The 19,298-nt window shown below is 45.3% G+C and overlaps 1 protein-coding gene across 1 annotated transcript in view; it reads right to left on the reverse strand.

The window, feature by feature from the left end:
- Positions 1–18,994, reverse strand: part of SLC45A1 (solute carrier family 45 member 1) — a 217,707-nt gene extending 198,713 nt beyond the window's left edge. Inside the window, exon 1 of the mRNA XM_078641000.1 lies at positions 18,888–18,994. The gene's annotated coding sequence lies outside the window, so the exon portion shown is untranslated. The remainder of the gene's footprint in view (positions 1–18,887) is intronic.
- Between the last annotated feature and the right edge of the window lie 304 nt (positions 18,995–19,298).

Below are 19,298 nucleotides of genomic sequence, written 5' to 3' on the forward strand. Positions count from 1 at the left end.
CAAACCAAAGGGCATCACCACAAATTGGTAATGACCTCCTGGGGTAGAAAATGCTGTCTTGGCCTTGGCATCCTCAGCTAACCTGATTTGCCAATAACCAGCTGTGAGGTCAAATGTACTTAAGAAAGTTGCAGAAGCCAACTTATCTATCAGTTCATCTGCCCTGGGTATTGGATGGGCATCTGTCTTAGTGACAGCATTGAGACCCCTGTAGTCTACGCAAAACCTCATCTCTCTCTTACCATCCTGGGTGTGAGGTTTGGGCACTAGAACTACAGGACTAGCCCAAGGGCTCTCTGAGGGTTCAATGACTCCCAATTCCAACATCTTTTGTACTTCAGTTTTTATGCAGTCCCTGACGTGGTCAGGTTGCCTGTAGATTTTACTCTTTATAGGCAGACTGTCTCCAGTGTCCACCTCATGTGTGCACCAGTTTGTCTGACTGGGGGTCAGAGAAAACATTTGTCTGAAGGATTGAAGGACTTGCTTACAATCCTTTTGCTGATGCTCAGAGAGGCTGTCAGAAAAGACTACACCATCTACTGACCCATCATCAGGGTTCTGAGTGAGCAGGTCTGGGAGAGGGTCACTCGCTTCCTCCTGTCCCTCATCTGTGGCCATGAGCAAGCCCATGTCCTCCCTGTCAACAAATGCTTTGAGCCTATTCACATGAAGTACTCTGTGAGGGCTCCTGAGAGTTCCCATGTCCACCAAGTAGGTGACTTCTCCCTTTTGCTCAATGATGATGTGGGGTCCAGACCATTTGTCTTGGAGAGCTGCTGGGGCCACTGGCTCCAACACCCACACCTTCTGTCCTGCATGGTAAACAGTTAGGACAGCCTTTTGGTCATGCCAAGCTTTTTGAAGTTCTTGGCTGGCCTCCAGGTTTTTAGATGCCTTCTCCATGTACTCTGCCATCCTGGAGCGGAGACCAAGTACATAGTCCACTATGTCAAGTTTAGGCTTTTTGAGAGGTAACTCCCATCCTTCCTTCACAAGACATAGGGGTCCTCTTACAGGATGTCCAAACAAAAGCTCAAAAGGGCTGTAACCAACCCCCTTCTGTGGGACCTCTCTGTAAGCAAACAGAAGGCAGGGTAAAAGGATGTCCCATCTTCGCCTGAGCTTTTCAGGTAACCCTTTTATCATCCCTTTGAGGGTCCTGTTGAATCTTTCAACAAGCCCATTGCATTGTGGGTGATAGGGTGTGGTAAATTTGTAATTTACACCACACTCCTTCCACATAGCAGTCAAGTATCCTGACATAAAGTTTGCACCTCTGTCAGAGACAACCTCCTTAGGGAACCCCACTCTGGAGAATACTCCAACCAGGGCCCCCTAGCCACAACAGGAGCTGTAGTGGTCCTAAGGGGAATAGCTTCTGGATACCTGGTGGCATGATCCACTACCACCAGTATACATCTGTGCCCATATGCTGTTGGGGGGTCCATTGGTCCAACAATGTCAATCCCCACTCTCTCAAAGGGGACCCCCACCACAGGTAGTGGTATAAGGGGGGACTTTGTTGTGCCACCTGATTTGCCACTGGCTTGGCAGGTGACACATGAGCGACAAAACTCTTTAGTGTCCTCAGACATATGGGGCCAGTGAAAGTGTGGGGCAAGCCTATCCCAAGTCTTGTTCTGGCCTAAGTGACCTGCAAGGGGAATTTCATGGGCTAAGGTGAGAAGGAAACCTCTCAGAGACAAGGGGATGACCAGCCTCCTGGTAGCACCAGGCTTGGGGTCTCTTGCCTCAGAGTATAGGTAGGAGTCCATCGTCCCAATATACCTTATGGGCACCTGTAGCATTCCCTGCAGCCTCAGCAGCAGCCTGCTGTCTGAGGGGTTCAAGAGAGGAACAGTCTAACTGTGCCTGCCTCAAGTCTGCCCTGGAAGGTCCCCCTGTCCCAAGAAACTCAACCTGTTCAGGTTCAAGTTCTTCTAGGACAGTTCCTTCTGGGGTCTTGGGGTCAGTCTCCTGAGAGAGCTGATCCTCCACCTGAGGCAGGGGGGAAGGGTCAACCTTACCCCTACTGCTCTTTCTCTTGGGTAGTGTCTGGTCCATTCTTCCAGGATCCAGCACTAGTTCAGCTGGGCATTTCTTGGCCTGTGACCTAGTCACAGCAAGGACATGTGCTGATAAACCTAACATTTCCACATGAGTCCTATACTCCACATCTGACCATAGGGGGGATTCCAAATCATTGCCCAAAAGCCAGTCCACTGGGAGGTCTGAACTAACAACAACCCTTTTGAGGCCATTTACCCCTCCCCAGGAGAAATTAACAAGTGCCATACTATGGGAGGTAGTGGCATTGCTAGCATTGGTCACCAGGTAGTCTGAACCCAATATTACCTGGTCAGGGTCCACAAAGTTTGGTGTCACCATAGTGACACTGGCACAAGTGTCCCTGTAGGCCTGAGCCATTTTTCCATTTATCAAAGACGTTTGCCTGTACTTGCCCAGAGTACTGGGACTTATTGTAGGGGTCATATCCATGTCCCCAGTAGAAACAAGAACAGCCTGAGTAGGTGTTTTGACTAAGTCAGAGCCCGCCTCAGTTCCCAGGGTTAACCCCACTATAGCCTTAGGAGGATTACTACCACTACTTACTGTACTAGGGGGTGCAGGTGCCTTAGGGGCAGTAGTGGTAGGAGTTGGGCCTTTCTTGGTGCACTCACTAAACCAGTGAGTATTACTTTTGCAGTATTGGCACCATGGTTTCTTCTGACCATTATTCTTCTTCTTCTGGGAATTCTGGGACCCACCCTCTTTAGATTGTTGGGGCCCTGTTGAAGACTTCTGGTCATTTTTCTTATTCTCATTACCCTTGGGATCTGCTTTCTTCTGGCCACCACCCTGGTTCTGGTTCTGCTGCTTGACCCTTGTCCTGACCCATCTGTCTGCCTTCTTTCCCAATTCTTGGGGAGAGCTCAGATCTGAGTCAATAAGGTGCTGATGCAACAACTGATTTTGACAATTCCTTAAGATTTGTTCTCTCATAATTAGATTATACAATCCTGTGTAATCAGTAACTTTACTTCCAGTAACCAGCCTTCAAAAGCCTTAGTGGCACAATCAACAAAGTCAGCCCAATCTTGAGACTGAATTTTCTGGGTGTCTCTGAACAGCAACCTGTACTGCTCAGTGGTTGAGCCAAACCCATCAATCAGTGTATTCTTCAAGACTTGGTAATTGTTAGCATCCTCAGCTCTAGTAGTGAGGAGCTTATCTCTACCTTTACCTTCAAAGGAGAGCCACAATATAGCTGCCCACTGACTCTGGGGGATGCACTGGACAGTGCAGGCCCTCTCCAAAGCAGTCATCCACTTGTGGATGTCATCCCCTTGTTTAAAGGGGGGCACTATTTTACTCAGGTGTCTAGTATCAAAACTCCTGTCTTTATCCTTAGGGATATTGCTGCCACCAGTGGGGACTACCCCACTCAACTGCTGCTCTCTAGCAAAGGCAAGCTTCTCCTTGGCAAGGGCAAGTTCTTCCCTCTGGATCCTTAGATTAGCCTGTTTCATCCTTGCTTCATGTTCTCTCCTCTGAGGTGAAGTCAGTCTCCTCTGGGGAGAAGTCATTCTCCTCTGAGAAGAGGCATGAGAGCGCACAGATCTACTGGAGTCCCTAGAATGAGACCTATCTCTTCTAACTCCAATATTAGGCCTGCTCAGGGTCAGTACTGGGGGTCCCCCAGATCCTCCCCTATGTAGGTCTAAGTTGGCCCTAGTAAGTCTGCTGACTAGCTCAGGACCATTGTCTGCCTCATCCCCAGAAATAACCTCTTCATCCTCCTCCTCCTCTACTTCCTCAGTTTCAGGGAGGTCAGGATCCTCAGGGGTACCTTCTAAGGGGGGCATGCTCCCATCTGTATGAGTAGCCTTTCTAGCATCATAAGTCTCTAAGAGACCTAACAGAAAAGGAGTGGTAGGGTTAGAACCCTGTTTCAATTTCCTGGAGGTACACAATTGTCTCATCTCTTGGAAACTGAGAGCTGCATATCTGGAAAGGACCTGTGGAGGGTCACTAGCCACTAGGGGAGTCTCTGTGGACTCTCCATGGGTAGACATGCTTCAAGTGTGGTGTAAGTGATGCACCTACCTACACTATGGGTTTTCCTACTGATCCCTTGCTAAGAGTTGTAGTCAGGGTGTGCTAGGCCCTTTCTACTACAACAGCTGGTTCAGTAGAACTCAGAGTATTTCTAAGCTTGTTATATGTACCTAGGTACCTTATGTGATCTTTCAAATGATATTTTCAAGATTATACGTGGTAAAACAACAGCAAGTTCAAATCCCAACCGCTGCACACCAATGTGAGAAGTTGGCCTGATATATGATGCTCACTAATTCTAGTGATCACCTTGTATCAGTCCAAACAACCCCTTATGGTGATTGGTTGTAAGTCAACCTGATAGACCAGCTATCCTAGTAGCGTGGACAAAAGCAGTCTTTTAGGCTAATCTCTTTTGGCATGTGAAGCCAGCTGTTTTACCATAGTATAACCCCTTGAATACCAAATGAAAGGACACCACACAGGTTGTTATGAAAATAAACAGTCTCTTTATTAATAACAACACCTCTGAACTCTTTATGAGGTCAGAGGGCTAAGCACATGACAATACTAAAAGGGAAATACGAGTTCGCACAATATTTACACAAGTGCCTTAGGGGCATGACAAACCATATACTCAAAACAATGGAATGCGAGGAAAGAAAGTACTGTAAGAAGATCCAGAGGCTGGAGGATCGGTGGGACTACGCTACAAACTAGGTAAGTAAGGAGCAGGAGGCCCACGGGACTCACGTGCAGAGTGGAAACTCTCACGCGGGATGCATACCAACGTCTATGGATGCAACAGTTTACAAAGTTACGGATTCCGGACGAACCCGGCTGGATGGAGGGAAAACAACAGTGAACCAGGACACTAGGATAGTGGACACAGACTTCAGGACCTAGAAGCTTTAGTTACCTAACCCACAGGCTGCGGGTGCATAGGGCTGAAGTAGTGTCGGGTTCGCTGCGTTGATCCCGGTGATGCCTGAAACAAGAAGTTGCTGGCAGGCAGCCAGATGGAGGAGTCCGGTGGTTCCAAGGGTGGAACTAGGAAGAAGAAAGTCCTGAAAAGGAAGGGGACAGAGTCTTGGTCACTAGCCAGTGACGGTGCTGGAGCCAGGAGGGAACCAGGAGCTGTCGCCACGTTCAGGTGAAGCAAGGGTCGCTTCTCTCTGTAGCTGCGCGGACTAGGAGCTGTTCTTCACGACCAGGCTGGAGGCACGAGCTGTCCCACGTAGTCTGCTGCTGTTGGCGGTGTCGGATCGTCGATCTGGACAACAGGCCGTGGCTAATGCAAGTCACGCGGTGGAACAAAGATGGCGTCTGGTGTAGACCAGGAGGGTCCGGGGTGCTTCTCTTTCACAAGGAAGCAAGGGCCAGTCTGGGGGACCAGACTAGCAGAGTTGAATTCTTCGGGTCGTCGTCTCAGAGGGCACAAGCCAGCCGGCAAGTGACCAGACAACAGGAAGGGCAGCAACCAAGCAAAAGGGCCCCACGCAGATCACGTGGATGCTGGGGGGCTGGTCTTTGGTGCAGGAGCTGCGTCTGTGTGGGGCTTCTCAGTCCCCAATGCACTCACTTGAGGAACCCTCAGGAGTCGTGCTGGAAGTGCTGTGCAGGTTTCTTCAAGATGGCCGTCTCCAGTTGCTCGTCGCACCCACGGGTCCCAGCTGTGCTGTGGATGTGGGTAGAGGTCAGCGAGGTCTGGAGGTCCGGGTCTTGTCGAGCTGGGTCGTCGGATTCTGGGATGGAAGGACTTTGCAGCAAACCGCACAGAAGCTTGATGGTGCCTGCGAAGCAGGATGGTCACTCCCTGACCATAGGGGAGATTCTTCAGTCTTCTGATGGATCAGGAGGTCGAAGGTCAAGAGTTTCTTCGTGGAAGGTTGTCAAGATTAATCTAACTTGGAATGGGACCAGCTCCTACCTTTATCCGGCTAAAGGGGGCTGCACTACGACTAGGTCCCTCCTCTGGGTGGGACCAGGAAGGGGGGTGGCTACACCCCCTTTCCTTTGTCCAGTTTCCCGCCAGAGCTGGGGCTGGAGTGCCCCAGCAACTGGTTGGAACCGGTGTATGCACAGGGCACCTTGTGTGCCCCAGGCATGTCTCATTCCTTTCAGCCTGAGCCTACCTAATACACAAAATCCTGTCTGGGGTGGTGCTAGCACCTCCCAAGGCAGGAAACCCTTTGTCCAACCCTCCTCGCTGGAAGGACTCCCAGCAGCAGGAGGTCAGACTTGTGTCTGTGGTGGCAGCATCCATTTTGTGATGCTGAGGCTTGCGTTAACTTTAACCGGGGTTCACAGTTACATACATGTCGTGTCCCTCTAGAAGGGTGGAATGCTAACCCCGTCGCCAGAATTGGCGAGGGGTTAGTATTCCAATTCGTATGACACCTTACTCGACATGTTTTGATAATGCTATGCCAAAGTTAGCATTTGACCGCGAGGATCATAATGCACTTAAGAGTATATGGTATAGCGTTATCATGGAACAGCTATAAGGACTTGGTTCCGCAAGCTGCAAACGGGCTCAGCTCATGCCAGAGCACCATCTCACATAATTCCAAGCACTCTGCCTTCAGGATTGATAAGGCCTGCCATAGGAGTGACTGATAGGAATATATGTGTCCTTTTTAGGGTTAGATATAGGAATACTATATCTAAAGCAAAGGGTGATTACACCACCTTGCCCCAGCTGTCGTGCAGCCAGTTGTGTCAGTTTTGGGTGGCCAGCCAGAGGTGGCATAATACATGCTGCAGCCCCTGGTAGGCTCTGGGTACACCTATGCCCTGGATACCTGAGGTATACTGTACAGGGACTGATAAGGTGGCCCAGTACCAATTAGTAAATGCACCTAAGGTACATGCTTGTCAATTTAGAGAGAGAACAGCTAGGCTGTGGGTCTGATTAGCAGGCCCACAGCCAGGGAAAGTCGTAAACCAGTGAAGCAAAAAGCAAAAATCTGGGGTGGCCATGGGATTGCAGACCCCACTCTCCTACATCTGGGGACAGGAATTGGCACACAGGAAGGTTCTGTTCAGAAGTAATAACATTGCGGCAGTACATACCGTAAACAAACAGTCTGCAAGGAATGCACAAATCCTCAAGTTGTTGAAGGTGTTCATGATTGGTTGTTTAAAACATTATAATTCTTTCAGAGCTAGACTTGGACAATGACATGGACAATGACATTGCAGATGCGTGGGAGAGGTTCCATGGGCTGGCCACAGAGGTAGACAAGGTCAAGACAACTATGTCGCTGGACATGTGGACCATAGCCGAAAGAGGATGATTCAATTGGTGGTAGGGTCTTTGGCAGAATATACCAGGAGGTGTTATGTACAGGCCTGGGAGGAGTTTACATCAGGTGGCACCAAGAGGAGGTCATAGGTTTGAAGCAGAGAAGAGGAGGTAGTCTAATTAATCTTGGCATTGGTAGAAAAGGGATTATCTAGGATCAAGATAGCGGGGAATTTGGCAGGGATTGCATTTATGGGCAAGCTCTTATGGGGCTATGCACCATTGGCTGGGGAACTGGGAAGAAGGATGCTAGAGGGATGGGCAAGATAAAAGGGGTCAGCGGCCATGAGTATGGAGGCCATTGACCAGACAGCTTTTCGGCGAGGTAGTGAGGGCGCCCCGACCATATGCAATGGGATGGAATCAGCAACGTTGTTTGCAACTTTAATGTAATTGATGTTTTTGAAGCTTTCTGAGTGTCAGAATTGTTAGGGAGGAAGGGGTTTGAAGGGTTAGATTGGGCGGACGTGGGGGCTGAAGAGGACAAGACTGAGCTGCACCTTCATAAATCAAAGACAGACCAAAGAGCCAAAAAAAAGATGGCGGTGTTATCGGTATACCCTGTTTCTGGTTTGTGTTCGGTGATCTGGTGCACAAAACTAAGAGCGATTAGTGGAGGCCATGGAACAGTTTTCCGCCATGCCAATGGGTCGCAGGTGTCAGCGTTCCAGCTGCTATGGTGGCTACCCAAGGCATTAGCAAGCAGGGGGAAGCCCCGGGGGATTATGGAACACATTCTTTCATGAGTGGTGTTGCTACTGAGGCGGCACAAAGGGGACGGGGAGGATCATGCAGTTGGTTCAGTGGTCTTCAGACTGCTTTCGGCGTTGCATGTGTCTGAAAAAAGGGGATTGTTGAAGATATGGCACATTTCCCTTTTTCTTACATATGTTGTTCTTTTCAGGTGCATTTGCGGGTCTGGAGGCAGTTGAACTGTCTGTGTGGATCGTACAACATTCCTTTATTAAGTGGACGGAAAGGCACAAACTTCAAAAGGGCAAAGGCGCTAACCTCAGGCTCGACTAAAAGATGTTCAAAGTGACATGGCACGGAAAAGGTAGTATGAGATGGCAAGAGCTGTTACAGTGTTTAAATTCGTTGTTGAGAAGGCCTAAATGTCCAGATATATTGGTGCTTCATTCAGGAGAGAATGACATGATGTTATGCAAGGGTCTAGAGCTGCTAAATGAAATGAAGAAAGATTTACGAAAATCAAGCAACAATGGTCTGGCTGTTTCGCTCTGTGGACAGAACTCATGGCTAGGAGACAATGGAGGGGGGTTAAGAAGCAATCTGCTCTTGATAAGGCAAAGTACAAATTAACAGGGAAATGCATGTTTTTTCCAGGGATGAAAGTTTTGATCGGGTTAAAATAGGTGGGGGTGAAGTGGTGAATCCAAGTTGAATTGAATACTCATTTATTCAAATTGTATCAATGTAAAGGAATACAACAGGTGAGTGCCAGGAGAGCAGCATACAATCCAAGGGCTAAGCTCTAACTGACCAACAGAACTCAGAATAGTATAAACATCACATTCTGTAGTTCTGACCTCACATGCATCACGTGCATTAAAGAAACACTACACAATAATAATAATACAACAACATAACACTTCCCCCCTCCTTATAATGTATGTATGTATGTATGTATAAAATATTTTATAACGCGCTCTGCTACTACAGAGTATCCTGGCGCGATATGTGAACTAAAACAGAGCCAAACCAGAGGGAAAAGAAAAGCAACTAGATACTGAGTTTGAAAAGGTAGGTTTTTAACCCCTTCTTAAATTCTGTCAAAGTGGCTGATGCTCGCAAAGAGAGCGGCAGGGCGTTCCAAGATCGGGCTGCTTGAACAGAAATAGACTGGCCACCCAATCTCACATATCTGATTTTAGGCGTGAACATCAGAAGGAGATTAGCTGATCGGAGTGCACGGCGAGGGGTATAGAAAGTGAACCTCTTGTGCAAATATTGTGGGCCTTGTTGGTGCAAGGCACGAAAGGCCAGGACCAGAGATTTGAATACAATACGATGGGCCACTGGAAGCCAATGGAGCTTTCGAAGATGAACAGAAGCGCTAGTTCTTCTCGGAAGATGGAATAGGAGTCGAACCGCCGCATTCTGAATAATAATAAAAAGAAAGATATAGCAAAAGAAGGAAACAAGAAAAGGAAAGAAATAGCAAAAGAAGAAAACAAGAAAAAGAAGAAAGGAGAACAAAAACAATTCCTGAATAGAACATCATACATTACTCAAGGTAAAAACATTACATGACATATCCTTTAAGCCAACCAGGTAAAACTCTAATTCTCTTTCCATGTAGAGAATCAACTATTTTAGAATCACATTCTGCATTGGAACTGCAATCACCAATCCCCCCCCCCCCTTACAGGAAGAAAAGGTATTAGAAACAGGATCATCAATCAATTCAGAATTATTTACAGTATGGGTAGCCAACTGAGATTGCAAATAACTATTATCAAAGTGATCTTCAATCCATTCAAAATTCTCTTGATTATTGAACTCTGGAGAATTTATATTCCTATTCTGTACAGGATTAATGGCAATATTTCTAAGATTCCACACTCTTCCATCACAAAGTCTCACTGAGTTTCTCAAAATCTCTGCCACTTGCTTAGGTGGCTCATAACGACTCTCACCCTTAGATACTTTGAAAGGTTTTTTAACACGTACCTAGTCACCTACTTTAACCTCCACATCTTTGGTGCCATGATGTCTGTCATAAAACTCCTTGTTCTTTGCATCAATACATTCCAAGTCATTCTTCACTTCAATAGGAGATCATTGTGTAACTTTACCATCAAGAAGCCAGTCAGGGTTGAACTTGCACCTAGGCAATCTACCTCTCATCATGACAAATGGAGACAACCCTGTACTAGTCTGAGATGTTACTCTATACGACCAAACAACCTTTTGTACCTGCACCCTCCACTCCAACCCCTTGTTAACAGATGCCTGAATAACACCTTCAACTACTCTGTTAAATCTTTCTACTGTGCCATTGCCACTTGGATTATATAAGGCTGAAGTTTTATGTTTAACGCCACATTTCTCAAAATAATCCTTTGCCATATTAGACAAAAACTGTACTCCATTATCTGTTAAGATACTAACAGGTAAACCTTCCATAATGAAAATTTTGTCCAAAAACTTGAGAACCGTAGATGTGTCAATTTTGTCAACAAACCTGACAATTGGCCACTTAGTAAATAAATCAATGGCCACTAAACCATACTCCTTAAGTTCACCAATAGGTCCAATGATATCCACCGCCACAGTTTTCCATGGAAGATCCGGAATCAGTCCTTCACTCATAGAAGGTTTTAAAGTTCTAAGAGTTTTATCTGCAGAATTACAAACCTCACATTGTCTTACAAAATTTTCAACATCTTTGTCGACTCCTGGCCACCAAAACATGCCCTTCACTATTAATTTGTTCCTTGCAATCCCAAAATGCCCCTCATGACACAACTGCAGCACTTTCTTTCTCAAGGAAACAGGGGGAACAATTCTATTACCCCTCAGCAGCACATTTTTTTCTAGAGACAATTCCATGCGGACTTCCCAAAATGCATTCAAACCATCCTTAACAAGATTTTTCTTAGGCCATCCTTTACAAATGTAATCCATCACATCCTTCAAAATGACATCCTTTGCTTGTTCCTCCATCCACTGATCCTTAGTAATAGCAGGTGCACCTGAATCATGTACTAAAGCAACAGTATAGTCGCTCCAAGGATCATCAACACACTCTTCTAAAGGTGAAGGCAATCTAGATAAATAATCCGCAATAAGATTTTCTCTTCCGGGTAAATATACCATTTTGTAAATATACTCCTTCATGCGCATAGATAGCCTAGCCAGTCTTGCTGAAGCTGCAGAGATACCATCACTTGCTGAAGCTGCAGAGATACCATCACTAGAAAGAATCCTAATCAAAGGCCGATGGTCAGTGCGAATAATGACAGGTTTATCCCACACAAAGGCCCTAAAATGCTGCAAGGACCATGCGCAAGCTAATGCTTCCCTCTCTATAATAGGAAACCTTCCTTCAGCAGGAGATAGTGCTCTGGAAGCAAACAAGATTATCTTTTCTTTACCATCCAATCCCTTCTGTGATAACACCGCTCCAAGACCCTTATCACTAGCGTCTGTAGTCAAAAAACACTTTGTATTCTTTTTGAGTAGAGAGCGAATGCTATGTACTTTAGATGCAAAATTCTTAATAAACTTAGCACAATATTCAGCCATACCAAGAAATGCTCTACCTTCTTCAGAGGAAGGTAGGCGCTGATGACTTTACAATATTTCCACCAATGCAGGTTTAGGCCTGACCCCTTCCTCACTAATAACTTGACCAAAATAAAACACAGGGCCATATTATCAAGGAAGCTGCGGTTGTTTATCACCGCTTTACCAACAGGAAACTGCCGATAAAGCGGCGATAATGGGCTTGATAATATGCAATTCGAATTTTCAATCGATGCCCAGTTAGATGTGTGAACACCCAACCTGGGCTTCAATTGAAATAATCTTGTTTGCTGGTTCTTTATCATAAATGTACCTCAAACCTCATAATAACTGGTTCCTTTCGTATGCCTGTACTTCCAACTGTCCGATGTCGTTCCTCGATAAAATAATAATTAAAAACAAACAAATATGGCCGCTGCGCTAGGTCACGTTGCGTGACCCCACGTCTAGCCTTCCTGACATCAATCCGCTCTTTGCACGTAGTTCAGAGCAAGACGTAAGAAGGGAAGAACACATCGGCGTCACAGGCAAAGAGGAACGAAGCGTCTTCATCAGCACGCACCGACCGTACCGAATCCTGCCGCTGCTTGGAAAATGCGGCCGAGGCAGAGGATTCAACGGTCACAATGCGCAGGATAAATTGAAGGTGAGTCTTACCGCAATGTAGACAAAGAACGAGGTTCCCACGAAAAATTAGTTACAACCAGCACGATAATAACTTGCTGTCTCTGTTGCCAGCAAAGAGGTAATTTAAGGATTATCCTCCCAAAAAAAAGAATCGCCACAAAAAAAAACGATCCTTAATAAAGTTCAGCATCCCACATCGTCTCCAAGTTGAAGTGATGAATCCAAGTTGAATTGAATACTCATTTATTCAAATTGTAGCAATGTAAAGGAATACAACAGGTGAGTGCCAGGAGAGCAGCATACAATCCAAGGGCTAAGCTCTAACTGACCAACAGAACTCAGAATAGTATAAACATCACATTCTGTAGTTCTGACCTCACATGCATTAAAGAAACACTACACAATAATAATAATACCACAACATAACGGGGGGGGGTGGTAGCAGGGTCCACTTGTCCCGCATCGGGATCGAGTTATAATTGTTGCAGATAAAAGGAAGGGATACCTAGAACATTGAATGTGAGTAGGTACAACAGCGGTCCGGGTGGGGGGGAGAGGGTCAGAAAAGTAGGGGGGAGTCCTTTTTTGAGTGGCAGTTGGCTGTTAAGACAACATTATTATTGTGACCATTTGGTGAATCAGGACAATGGGGGGTGGTAATTAAGTTACAACTGGATGAAACAAGAAATTTTAAGTTTAGACTTAGGATACTTAGATAGTTAGATTAGGATACTTAGATAGTTAGATGTTAAGAGATGTAGGTTACAAGGTTACCGGAGTTAAAGGGAAACAGTTCAATAGCAGGGTAGGATTAGCAAGTTTGCAAAATAGAAAGGTAAAAGGGGACGGGAACCTTAGGGGTTGGGGGTAAGTGATGGTAGGTAACTTAATTTATAGTGAGGTTTAGTTTTGTAAGGCGAAGGCCTAGGTTTATATTGTGATGTGCACCTGTCTTCAATAAAACGCCCTTTTTCACAAAACAAAGTGATTATGTGATCTGTGCTGCTCCCCTTGCGCCCAATGAATATAACATGTAAAGTATTCTATAATAACAGAAAAGCAAAAAAAAGGCAATTGAAAAAAATCCACCTTTAGAGAATGCTTGTCATGCCCCTTCAGCTAATGTGCATATTCAATCACAACTAGAACCCCAGCACTTAAGAAACCAGGTGCTTTAAGGCATGTTTACGAGCCCTGTTACGATGCTCTTGCACCACACAACGTGGTGCTAGAGTGACGCAACTCAAAAATGAGATTTATGAATCCTCACATGGCCACCTTGCGTCGCCCTGAATGGCTTCATAAATCTGGAGTAAAGCAACGAGTCGCAAATCACTGCGTTGCCTTACTCTGCGTCAAGGAGACGTTCCATGGCCGAAGCATTATATTGTTTTAAATACAGTGCATTCTTGCCCTTTCCCTGTAACGTAGAGCAGCGCAACAAGGTGACTTGCTGTGCTTCGTTGCGTTACTTTGCTATAAATATGGCCCAGAGTGTATTGAGAACTGGCATCTTTGATGCTATTCAGATTCTATGTGTAAAGTGTTACTTTTAATTGTAAAAACAGCAACACGGAACCGCCCAGAAATGCCAAACTTGTTCAAAGTTTATTAATGGGTAGTAGCCCTAACATACTGTAGGATAAGTAAACAAGTACACATTTCCAATCTTCCTGGGACAACCTGCACAAGTGATTGAAAGTTCACTTTGCCCTTACAACTGTGATAGTATACCTCATTTACATACTCACAGATACACTGACATTCATTTGGATGCATTTGGTTTCTTTTTCTTCAGTTTAAAGTGAGCCATCATGCAATAACGACTTAATAGTGTTGGCAATACAAGACAACTCATTCATTCATTTATGTACTCACAAACTCACTTGTTTGATAAGCGCCAGATCTGCATTTAATATGCAATAAAGTGACCTCCTTAACCCACTTTACAAGTATACAAAGTAACCTTTGCCTAGTATTGTCTATTTCTATTTTGTTTGGTAAAACAATATAGGGCCTGAGATTTAGTTCTCTGCCTGAAGGGACTTTTATGTTTTTTAAATTCAATAACATGTATGGTAGTACTTAGGGAAAGCAGCACTGTGCACAGGTTTCCAGGTCTATTACTGGGAATTTCATGTGACAATTACTGCAGGCTCCTATTCTCACTGTGTAGACTTTTACATAGCAGAACATTTTGCATAGGGGGAATGGAGACCCCTGAACAAATGCACATTTTTCTTTTGTTCCATTAGGAATATTGTTTTCCTATAGAGTAGGCCCTATCCATACATATCCATCAAACGTGGGAGTGATCCTTACGCCTTGACTAAAGAAAAGCTGCGACTATCAGTGTTTGAGAATGCACACAATTTTACATATTTCTGGGTGTTACCAAAGTTCCAAGGCAAACCACGCATCGCTCGTAACAGAGAAGTGTGCAGTAATAAATTCATTAACGACCACCGGGACTCTCTTTGTGAATTCCTGCCAGGCAGAAATAAGATATTGTTGGCCATAAAATTAAGATTGAGGCTCAAAATACCTTTGTGACTAGGGCAGATAGTCATTAATACATAATGAAAGAATAATACAGGTTTTGTACAACTGAAAGAAAACTGAATAGTTGTACATTTACTTGGTTGTCACAGTCCGAGTAGATATCCAGTGAATAATCAACTAAACTATAAAAATAAAATCCCAAATGCAGCCTTTGTAAATTGTATTCCAAAAAAGGGAAGACTTTTGTTCCTCTTGGCCTCTACATGGATCAGAATAATCGTTTTTCACTCCATCCTGCTATTTTATTTTTTTACAAACCATGACTACCAGTGCCAAAACCTCACTAAGAGCTCATCTAACCTAGACTTAAAATATTTAGGCAGGGTAAATGTCTTTCTGCTGAAGAATTGGGGGGACCCATGCCAATATAAAAAATACCCAAAAATATAATTACAATGAAAAATATATTTGTGGGTCTCTAAAGCACACATTCCCATAGTAGTCCCTAGCATTGAAGGCAACTACTTTGTGTGTGGATGTGCTTCTTGTAAAAAGTCAAATAATCAAAAAAATTGTGTGGCACACTTAGTTTATCCAATTGTACTTGAATAATGTAAATAACGTTTTTTCAAAATGTATTCAGTTTGGGTGCATGTGGGTATCTCCCTCTGACCTGAGGGCGTAAGAGTAATAATAGTGAAAAGCGCTGTGTAGACCATAAACAGCGTCCCCACTTTGCACTCCTGGGGGTTGGCGACCTTTAATTTAAAGTTCTAGGTTAGATTCAATCCTTCCAATGAAAACAAAATTTAATTGAAAAAGTCTTATTTTTATTTGCCACATTGTTGCGTCACCCATGTAAACTGGTATAATCAGATTAGCTTCATACACAGCAATTTTCATTAAGTTACATTCTCCATTCATTTAATGTGAGATATTCCCATAATCCCGATGCATTTCGGGTCAAAACCCTTCTTCAGGGGAACATTCTGTGGAAATTAACAAAAGAATCAATGATTCAAGGGGTAGAAAATCCTCCATCATATTCTCCTTAATGTTGGTGACCATTACAACAAAAGCATGAAAACGTGCCATGCTTTAAATATAAGTGAAAAGTGGTGTTGTGCCTCAAGAGTACGTCACTGATCTGTAAATAATGTGTATAAAGCATCTGCCGACCATGTACAAAGGGTTTTGACCCGAAATGCATCTGGATTATGGGAATATCTCAAATTAAATGAATGGAGAATGTATCTTAATGAAAATTGCTGTGTATGAACAATGTGGCAAATAAAAAGAAGACTTTTTCAATAGAAAATTGTTTTCATTGGAAGGATTGAATCTAACCTAGAACTTTAAATTAAGGGCCGCCAACCCCCAGGACTGCAAAATGGGGACGCTGTTTATGGTCTACACAGCGCTTTTCACTTCTTGTAAAATGGTTAGAATGCAGTCACTCACAGCGAAATTAACCAATGGGTAAAATGTGCTGCCCCAGTGCTATGCTATAGGGGGGGTGGCAGAAAATGTGAGCGACTCCATAAAAGTCTACATGAGACCCCTCGCAACCATCGCACGCCAACACAACCTCAACATCATCTCCTACGCCGACGACACCCAGCTGATCCTCTCCCTCACCAGAGACCCCGACACCGCCAGAACCAGCCTCCACGAAGGGATGAAAGACGTAGCCGAGTGGATGAAGAACAGCCGCCTGAAACTGAACTCAGACAAGACGGAAGCCCTCATCCTTGGACCATCACCCTCCGCCTGGAACGACTCCTGGTGGCCCCCAGCCCTGGGCACCGCCCCCAAGCCGACAGACCACGCACGCAACCTGGGCTTCATCCTGGACTCCTCCCTCTCGATGACCAGACAGGTCAACGCCGTCTCCTCTTCATGCTTCCACACCCTCCGCATGCTCCGCAAGATCTTCCGATGGATCCCGATCGAAACCAGGAAGACAGTCACCCAGGCCCTCGTCACCAGCCAGCTGGACTACGGAAACACCCTCTACGCCGGAACCACAGCCAAGATACAGAAAAGACTACAACGCATCCAGAACGCCTCCGCCCGACTCATCCTGGACATCCCCCGACGCAGCCACATCTCCGGCCACCTGAAGGACTGCACTGGCTCCCCGTCAACAAGAGGATCACGTTCAAGCTCCTCACCCACGCACACAAGTCTCTCCACAACCTGTGCCCCAAGTACCTCAACGACCGCCTGACCTTCTACATGCCCACCCGCCAGCTACGGTCCGCCAGCCTCGCCCTCACCGCCTTACCACGCATCCGAAGAGCCACCGCCGGAGGCAGATCCTTCACCTACCTGGCGGCCAAGACATGGAACTCCCTCCCCATCCACCTTCGGCTGACCCAGGACCACCTCGCCTTCAGGAGACAACTCAAGACCTGGCTGTTCGAGCAGTAGCGGACCCCCTCCCCTAGCGCCTTGAGACCCTTCCGGGTGAGTAGCGCGCTATACAAGTGCCATGATTGATTGATTGATTGATTAAAATACCAATGGATAAAGCGGGCTGGCTGAAAACCCCTACAGGTTAAGTACATTCTACATTTAATGTTAGTAAAATCAAATGGTATATATTAGCACCATACCTAAGAGGGCTGACTGAACTAAAAGCACGTATATTATAAATATAATTTTAGTAAAGCCAGGTGTTGTTCGAAGCCAAAGCTAAAAATCTATTTCTTTTACAGTGCTAAAACCTCGATCCACTGTCCCTAAAATAAATAGTCCTTCCTTCACTTTGTTCTGGGACTGAACAGTCTTTGCTAATTTCTTACAAAGTGTTTTTTAACCTGTGGTCTGAGGACCCCTGCCGATCGGCAAGGCCTACTCAGGGGGTCCGCGAGATTTTGACCAAAATTAAAAAATATTAAACAATTAAGATTAATAAAGTATGTACAAATAAAGAAGCAACATTGACAATTTAATTACATCTGATTATGAATTACACAACATATTTCAATATTTGATCATTTGTCTGGTTTATACTTGTTTTGTACGTTTGTGTATTGTTTTAAGGTTCAAATTATAGAACTTGCTGAGGCAGGGGATTCCCAGCTTCCATTAATGGCCCAGTGGGGGTCCCTAGGTCCCATTAATTATTCAGTGTAGGCCCATAGAAGTCAAAAGGATAAGAACTGCTGCCTTTATAAGACCCATGAATTACTTCTGTCTTGTGTTCATACTGTGGGAAATTAACCAAACAACCATATACACAACTGAACCAATCTGCCTTCAGAAGTACGATAGTAAAACAGTGCTTAATTAGCTCAGTACATGGCGCCTGGATCAGCCCCTGCTGGCTGGTACACGCTTCCTCAGTCATGCTGTTATTTCCTGGGAGAAGGTACGGGGAAACCCAGCTGAGCCACCCTCGCCAAGCCTCAACGGCGCTGGGCGGGCTACTTTGCATTTGAAATGGGAGAGGGCGACTGATACCGCGTAGTACTGACTCATCTGTTCGTCTGACATGGTAGCTGTTAGATTTATAATTGCATTGCTGGGCTTTTCCGAGTGCTTCGAGATAAAATATCATCATAGGAAGGAATGGCGCTGACGTTCAGGTGCAAGTAGCAAATCTCTGCCTTGCAAAAAATCTGTGGGCGGCGCAAGAATCTGCGCCACGAGCCACGCGTGCCATATATATTCCTGTCAGGACTGTCGCGCCCACTCTTTCTTCCCCAACCCCTCAACCGGCTTTTAACCTTTTTCATTTTTTAGAGAATTTTAGAAAGCGTCATCCTTGTATTAAAAATAAATAGATTCTCTTGTTACGAGTCAAAATGCAATTCTCCTTGAGGGTCATGCGACACTTGAGATTATTGATAATATTTTTAAGCACACCTCCCAAAAATGTATCTGCTATTATAAAGTGGCGCTAGAAGTATTTTGATAGCGCGAGTGCAAAATAAAACCATCATTTTAAACAGCGAAATATAAATTAGCACCTGCAACCATAGTGCTACGAGGCTGGTGTTCCTAGCCCGGTCACTGTGTTTAAAGCACAGGTCCCGGGCCCTGAGCGAGGGAGAGGGTGGCCTTTTGTCAAAGAGCAGGAATAATTCAGCATGAAATGATGTTACGGTACCTGCGGTCACAAGAGCTTCATCGCTGTGTGTTTTAGTGCACGGATGGATTATCTGCGGCAGGCCATCCTGGGCGGCCACCGCCGCTGCAGCATGCTCCCTCCCGGGTACCAAGGATGCTTGTGGCGTGGTTTGGAAAGGAGGCGCGGATGGGCGGGGAGGGGCGGAGCTTGGCAACGCCGCCATTCCCTATTCTGCACCAGCTGCCCTTGGCTACAAAAGGAACCCTTATTTCTTGGCTATTGTTCCGATCAGGGATCGCCTGTTAACTCAATAGGGAACGCCCGCAAAGCCAAAAATATGACTGTACCTTGTTCAGTGTTCAGGGGTAGATCGTTTTTGAGATACTTTTTACAATGCATATTTTCTATATTATATTTCAGAGCGAGGGTTTTACATTTCTTAATTAAAGC

This window comes from Lissotriton helveticus, chromosome 5_1, assembly GCF_964261635.1.
Source record: "Lissotriton helveticus chromosome 5_1, aLisHel1.1, whole genome shotgun sequence".
In the NCBI taxonomy this organism is placed as follows: domain Eukaryota; kingdom Metazoa; phylum Chordata; class Amphibia; order Caudata; family Salamandridae; genus Lissotriton; species Lissotriton helveticus.